The 8356-nt window shown below is 38.1% G+C and overlaps 1 long non-coding RNA gene across 1 annotated transcript; it reads right to left on the reverse strand.

Moving 5' to 3' along the window:
- Positions 1-5446: 5446 nt before the first annotated feature.
- LOC107754000 (uncharacterized) lies at positions 5447-6048 on the reverse strand. Its single transcript, XR_001641531.1, has 3 exons — positions 5940-6048; positions 5749-5837; positions 5447-5602 (listed from the first exon to the last, which is right to left on the reverse strand). It is a non-coding gene; the product is annotated as an uncharacterized LOC107754000 (long non-coding RNA).
- Between the last annotated feature and the right edge of the window lie 2308 nt (positions 6049-8356).

Consider the following 8356-nt stretch of genomic DNA (forward strand, 5'->3'; position numbering starts at 1 on the left):
ATCTTTACAACACGCATTACATTACGTATTTCATGGCACACTCGTTTTATGCGTATTTGGCGCCACCTAGTGTTGTGGGTGTATATTGACATGTCAAAGTCTAGACCCTGAATATAAGACGACCGCGTTTTTTCTGATGTATTTCCAAGAAAAAAACATCGTCTTATATTCGGGACAATACGGTAATATGATAATATAAGGTGCCAGGGATTGATTGGGCTCCTGTCATATTTGTTGATACACATGGGGTATGTTTGACTGCCGTGTTCTTGATTAGGTGTCAACAATAAGCGACCTCTCACTCACCTTGCCGCAGATCTAATCCCTTTAAGTGGGTTGGATCAGCTCTATGGATGCCAAGTGAATAAATATGTGCTCGGAGATAGCCTGACTATAAAGCTTTGCATTCCTCCAAATCGGTCTATCCACAAATCTCCTGATGCTGCCGATCTTCCTTCTATTGTCTTTAACCCTCTCACAGTCAAATGCTAGGGATTACTGAACAGTTACGTATTTTCTTCATCTCACACTCCTTTTATTTCTGCAGAGGACATGCCATCGTGAGGAAAGGGATGAGCAAAACACTGAAGTTGAGCTGGGATGGAGAGAGAGAGACCTGAAGAATGAATGCTTCGGCTAAGAGCTTTCTCCCGAATCCCCAGAAGAACAATAAATTGGATGATCTTGTAGAGAAAATACTAATAACGGGCTGAGGTCAGAGCGGACACCTCACGCATCGTGCCTCCGCTCTCTTCCATTATCATTTCTCACCTTGTTAGCCCTAACGCCGGGCCTAGGGTCTGTTAGCAAGGCTTTCGTGGCATGATCAATACTGCAGTGAGCCTGGAGAGAGTCCGAGCGTGAAACAGTAAAAACAGAACAGACAGAGTGGACTCTTCCCAGCGAAAGAATGGTCAAGGGTTTTAAAATAATTGCCACTACCTCATCCTGGTCTGAGGCAGCAGATGAATCAAGCACTATCAGAGAAGGCCCACAATGTTCAATTATTCATGTATGTGCCTGTTACACCAGCTTGCTCTAATACAGCCCCCAGTTGCACCATTTGTGGAGAGCTGGCCAATCAGTGCCAAAAGTTCGATGAAAAATATAGGGCTCTGGCAATGTCTCTGTTTATCCTGCAAACCCAGCTCTGTTGTAAACGGAGTTCATCTAAGTTCTTGTATGAGATCGGATTTCCATTTTTGATGATATGCTGTCTAAGCAGATACAATTACGTGCTGAAAATTATTCAGTTCGGGCTGGTTTTAGTATTCTTTCATGTTGGCACAAGGTTCCCAACCTTTTTAGGTCGCTATTATTGGTTATCTCTGAATACAGTAATTGTAAATGATAAAAATGTACAAATTTTGAATGAAATGAATCTAAAGCCATCTGAATCTAAAGCCTGTTCTGGCATCAATTAATTCTCAAATAAAATGACTAGCAGAGAAACTTTTTCAGATTTTGGAAAAGTTGTGTTTTCTATCTGGAGATTGAATGGGTTGAGTTGCGTGACTACATTCCAAAAAAATTAAAAATTGGAGGTGCCATCTGAGATGACTAAGTCAGTGAAAAAATGCTGAAAATTGGCACTAACTTCTAAATTCACAGCAGAGCTGTATTGATTTCTAGGAATCTAGACAGCAGGTTCTGTCAACACTGTGGAAAAAAAAATACCAGAGATGACCACTTAAACTCCACTTTAAAACATGTTACACACTAAGAGTTTATCTTTACAAAGTACAAGAACTGCACGGTGTGAGTTTGTTAAGGAGTTTGTTTGCGGAGTCTGAAGTTATGTCTATTAAGCTATGTTTATTAGTTATGTCAGAGGAGCATTGCGTGAGATTGAAAGCAGCCAACAACATATGGAAGCAAGCAGTCCTCTACAGGATCCATGAGTAGAAACTTTGTGTTTTACTTGACACTACTGACACTGCAATGATCTAAATGTTGGGTGAGTCATGCTATTGTGGTCATGAATTACATTTAGTTTTATGAAATTAACTTTCATGGAAAACTAGTCCTCTTTTTTCCCAGGCAATACTAGGTTCACTAAAGTGGCTGTAGTCACAAATAATGCATTCTACTGCCTAAAAGCATACATGAAAGTCTTAAAGGTGAATGCCCAACTGTGGGGATTTGACCTGCCTCTTCCATGTCTGCTGTCAGAGACCTTCACTAACGCTGCATTACTGCTGACCTGAGTTTTGTTTTCTTGAAGAAACCTTAAAAAAAACTGGCAAGTGTCCTCATTTTGAAGGAAAAACTGCAGGCCTGGTCTCTCCCTGAAGCTGGTTTGAGGCATTTAAGTACAATGCAGAACATGTCAGTTTCTACTAAGAGTTCTTGCTGCATGAGGCTTCATCATCCCAGACAGTCACGAACAACCCCCACTTCTGGAAGAGAAGGTACAGGCCCATATTGTCAAGTAGTTTTGATGTCAATTCAGATCATATCAATTCAGGATCCAAGAGGGGAGGGAGGTGCTTGACCATCTCCATGATGCTTTCCACCAGGCCCTCTCAAAGCACTGTGATGCACATCCAACCAAAAAAAAAAAAAGTTGAGTGAACTTGAGTGGGAGATTTCCAAGAGTTTTGCCAACTGCTGCAACAGTTGTTTTGTACATTTTAATCTATACTAAGGTTTTTTTTTTTTTTTCCAAAATGTTTTCAAAACATTTCCAACCCACTCTATGACCCATATGACTCTTTACTCGCAGACTGTGGGTTGTTGTTAAGTCCAAAATATTTGATTCTGCCTTGTCCTTCAATTAAAACCTTTCTAAAAGTCTGCATTCCATTTAGATATATTCAAAAGCAATCCCCACAAAATTTGCCACACAAACTGTTAAGGTCTGACTGAAAATATAAGGGAACTTGATCAATTTTCTTGATAATGTTGGAACAGGATATGTTTAGTACAGCCAGGAATGGCTCAAGACTTGGTGGACTTTCCCACATTTTACATTAACCATCTATTATTAATACTTAAAGTATTTATCATTAAACACTATCATTAGTGTTTAAATCTAACGTCTATAGTATCTATCCTACTTGCCTCTTAGAACCTCACTGTGAAAGTTTCATTTAAAAAAACATTTTTTTTTAATTTTTTTTGCCAGTTATGTGAAAATGTGGACAGTTGTGCTTTAATGTATTCATCTATCTGATATTAGAAAATGTACACATGTTTTGCAGCTTAGTTGTAGTAGATTCTGAAAGTTACAGACATTTTTATAGTTCATTATTATTATTAAAAGACCAAGGAAAACTACATTCAGAAGCACACAACTCTTTTAGGGCCTGGGGTGGCAGGCAGTTTCTTGTCTTGTGTCGCCATGGTATCAGATAGTGCTTACTTTGATTCATTAAATTGGCTTTAAAGGAACTTGATCACGTACTTGAGATTGGCCACTTTTGCGAACCCCTTAAAATACACTGCAGGATATAAAGTAATTGCCTCTGATTTTCAAGCCACAGGAACTATTCCAGCAGAAGATCAGTTAATGTTCCTTTCTTTCTCTCCAACTTCTTCATTTAAACTTTTTCTTCTTTTCTTTTCTCCGAATCAGAAAATTATCCATCTGACTAGGTCTTCTTGATGCTACTCATGGTATTCTGCCAAGATCCAAATATGATGGACCTTAATAAAGTACAAATGGTTCCCTAGGAAAATACTTGTGGAGCAAGTGTCATGACACAGTGTGAGAGGAGAGACATTGAGAAACAAGTAGTCAATTACAGAGGGACAGATAAAAACTTAAGCATGGAGTTCTTTGTTTTGAAATCAGGGCTTATCTGACAAAATAAATAAAAATAAAAATAGGTAATGAATAGCATTCTTAAAGGAATGGAATTACAAGAAATAAATACATACGAAGAGTTCCAATGCAAAAGCCTCTAAAAGCCAGCTTGGTCCAAAATTAGATAACGATACTGATTGAATGCTCTCCACACACAGTATATGTTCATCAAGTACTTTCACTTCAAATGCGCTAAATCCCAGCCCCAACCCATTCAGAAGTACCAGTACTTACATAGAAACCTATACATAGTAGCCAGAAAGAAATGCTAATTTTAAAGAAAAACATCAGACGTACTTAGAGGCTTTTGCATCTGAACTCTTCATACATACATACATACATACATACATTAAAAAAAAAAACACTTGATCATAACTTCCATAACTTCTTCCTTGAGTTTTTGGTAATATGTGTGAACATGACTGAAACTAGTGTTGAGTAAAGTGTTTGTTAGTGGCATACGGTGCACAACAACGTTTTCTTTACGTCCAAACTAATTGCTCAAATACTCTGAGCTGTGACAACAAGGACAGCAGACAAAGAAAAAGAAAAAGAAAATTTCAAGCTTTCAAGAGCCTGTCAATGGAGAAACATGCTTTTTGTCGCCATAATAGCAGTAACAAACTGCACCACATATTAGAGGTGTCGCAATACACCAGTATTGATGACAACTGAGTTATTTAAAAATAAAATATTGATATTGTGTTAATACTACATATACAATAATATCATAAATAATCCAACACCAGTAACTACCTGGTTGACACTCCAACATAGTATGTGACAGTATCGCACCTTAACGCTGGTTGCCACCAACAGAAAACAGAAAAAAGAAGGTGATGACAAGGTGTGGAACTACTACTGCCAACCAAAATCATGTAGCCGGAGATGACAAGTGTGGCCGGGGCCTGGAATGGCCCAGCTAGATTTCACCAAATAAATTTAAACAGAATCTTAAATAAAAGCTATAAAATTAAAGAATGCCTGACTACGCCACCTTGGGAATTTCACCCAAAGAATCTCCGTAAACTTTGCACAAGTCCCCTACCCAGTGGCAAGCAAAACGTGGAGACACAGGTATCAAACACCAATCTTTTATTAAGGTAGCATAAAATCAATAAAATAGAAACATCAACTCAGAAAGGTTTATACGATCGTTAATCATTCAAAATGTCATGGAGCTGAGGCCTAAAGTACAGGAAAGACTTTCCAGAAAGGGCTCCTAATCTACATAACACACTCACATACCAAAATAAAAACCCCAGTGCATGCCAAAGGCCACAACACACAATGAAGAACCACCACCACCGTCTAAAGAGGAGATCATCGACCCTGGTCAATAAAGGCCAGCAGCTCGTAAAGAAAAAAAAAAACTCAAACACACACACACCCCAATTAATACGAATCGTCCCAGATCACAATCTACACAAATCTCAAATAATACACTTTAAATCAAAATCACAACAAAAAAACTAAGGTAACTAAATTAACAATACAAGATTTCACAATATTAACAAAAGCAAAAAAATATAATCCAACTCCAAAAATAAATATAGCTTATATACAGAAAATAGACTAATTTGAAAAAGAAAATAGAAAAATCAAACAAAACTAAAACACAAAATAAAGACTCAAACTTTCAGGCACAAACCCTGTACACAACTAAGACAAAGTCCGTTGGCATAGGTCTAACAACACGACCGGGACTCAACGCACACACAGACTCAATGAAGTTCGACCTGGAACGAGACAGCGGTGACGCCACTGCAGGGATATTATCCACCCAAATGATTTCTGCGGGAAAAGGATGAAGCCAAATGATTAAATACACAGCCTATATACAACAGCCGACACCCGTACACAAAACATTAACTGACATAAATTGCGATTCGCACCCCTTCCATGACTGAGAAGCGTATAATAAAAAAACAAACCCATACCTGGAGGAGGACCGATGCGATCACATTCATCAGCCGAACAGCGCAGCCGCGGCAAAACGCCAAACAAGGCTGTACACGCAGCCGCTCTCCTAACAACGAGAGCACAGACCAGATACTAACGCAAATCAACCAAAACACCAAACCCAGAATAAAACAAGCCGTGCAATACACCAAAGGCTGCCTTAACCCACCTTTACTGACCCACGGTCACGTTCAGCAGAAACTGCGGAAGCCCAACCTCATCCGGGAAATGATGCCTGCCCAGATACATAAGCCAATGGCTTTTATAGACTGTACCAATCAATGCCGCAAAAATCCCCGCCCTAACAATTAAATTCGGGAAGTCACGCCCATCTTACCCACTATGCCACACAAGCAAAAGCAAGACACTCTATCCACACCCGGAAAAGTTCACCAGTTTGGAAGCTTTTTGGATTCCGTAAAAAAGATGGAATGTTAGACACCTCAGTCTGCAAGAAGTGCCTATCAACTCTTTTTGTTCTTCTGTACAGCTTATGCTTACAAACTCTCTTTCTGCCTCACTACATTCGTATTTTGAGCATAATTCATTTGCCAAAAAAGGAACACAATAAACAATGTTAAACATTAATTTGACTGATACCGTTATTAATAGTAGTAGTAGTATACAGTATATCATAATAATATCATTGTTGTTATTTCTTTGGGACATGATGATAGTGGAGTGAAAATCTGATAGTTTAGTGGACATATATTTAATAAAAATGAGTTGAACTATTCTTCCATCACTGGAGGATATTTTGGATGATAGAAACATTGGCAAGCAAAAGGCGGAAATATGACTTTTGACGTGCATCTCCTACTTTTAAAAGGCACTACTCTTTTTTTCTGCTTTTGGTAGTACTACATCTTATAACCTAACCTTTATTCTTTCAAAAAGAAAAGCAATGTTGGTCTCAGTCCAGCTTTCCTGGAACAAACTCATCTATAAATACCGGTTACTGTCTTAACACCCAGGATGACCTCTTTCTACACCTTCATCATCTTATCTTAGAGACCACCCTGCATATCATTACACTTCCTCTGCACTGGTCTGCCCCTGTAATTATCCCCAGATTTTACACCTAACCTTTTGGTTCCCACTCATTTATTACCTCCCGCCCTCCCGTTCCCCTAATTGACTACAACCAGGCACAGTGACATTTAGACTGCTTGTCCAGATTCTCCACATTAGAGTCCTTCTGAAAAAAGGAGAAGTTGACTAATGATAATTATGATGTGTGATTCAAACCCACTCAGAAGGTGTCAGACCTTAAGTGACCCAGTAAGGAGCCTGGTTATTATATTTGTTCAGTACCAGATGGCACAGATGAAGACACATACTGGAGCCTCTATATTTGGGTCAATATGATTAAGGAGGAGAATTCCCAGTGCAGAGGAAAAAAAAAGAACAAAAAAAATTGTCGAAAGTGATTGTTGAGAATTTCAAGGTCTACCTTGTTCTGGCCTTCATGTAGAGCCAAGTGATATAAAAAAATAAAAAAATAAAAAAATAAAAATACCTTTTTCATAATGTATTTTGATTAAGATTAAAGTATATATAGTATATTACTATAATATCATACTAAAAATATAAAAAACACTACTTTAGTTATATTAAATGTATTGCACATGATTGAGAGCCATTCAGAACTGAATTAAGGAATGTCTTTTAAATTCATGTACACTTGAATTGAGGTCGCAACCAGGATGTAGAATTGCATTTCAATTTTTAATGCAACAAAGTACAATTAAAATAAACTGAAATTCAAAGAAAATCATAGATAGATAGATAAGATAGATAGATAAAGATAGAACCTGTAAATACACTAATATTATTCTAAAATAATTATGATGCCATAACTGTGTCATATAACATAACACATATGGACACTTATACAAACAATAAAATAGTATGCCATACTTACTAAAAAAAATTCCATTAGTACCTTCTAGATCCTCTTCCTCTTCCGTCTCCTTTCCCTCCTCCTCCTCCTTTTCACCTTTTTGTTTTCCCAGAGTTGAAAGCAGCCCGGAAGGCTTGCATTTGATGTTTTAAAAGGTACTCACGGAAAGAGTGCTGAGTTTGCATCAACTCTAAAGACAGATGGCATTCAGTAAGTGGAGGAGGCAGGCGGCCCAACCTGGCTCACTGATGAGAACCATTCTGAACTCTCACCGATTGAATGCGAGCCATAAGAGAGCCTAAAGCAGGAGAAACAGAGAGAGAGAGAAACAAGATTGATAATGATGCTGTGTGCACCAAACTCTCACTTCAAAGCCCACCTCCAAATTCATCTTCAGTTGTTACAGAATAGACAAGAGCACAGACTACTCTAAATGAGTTGTGAATAACTGGAATTATTGGTCTTTCTAGCTTTGTAACTATAGCACATTTTCACAACTGTCACGTTTGAGTTCCTGTTCTGTTTAGTTCATCATCTTGTTCAGTTCATTTGTCTCATTATTAGTTAACCCTCCTCACCTGTGCTACCCTCATCAAGTCACCTATATAAGGTATATCCTTTATTCAGTTCAAATATTTGAACAGTCAGCCCTGAACTGTTTTTACGTGCAGCGAAAAGGAAGA

The sequence above is a fragment of the Sinocyclocheilus rhinocerous genome, unplaced genomic scaffold (genome assembly GCF_001515625.1).
Source record: "Sinocyclocheilus rhinocerous isolate Xijiao unplaced genomic scaffold, SAMN03320098_v1.1 scaffold2336, whole genome shotgun sequence".
NCBI classification, from domain to species: Eukaryota; Metazoa; Chordata; class Actinopteri; order Cypriniformes; family Cyprinidae; genus Sinocyclocheilus; species Sinocyclocheilus rhinocerous.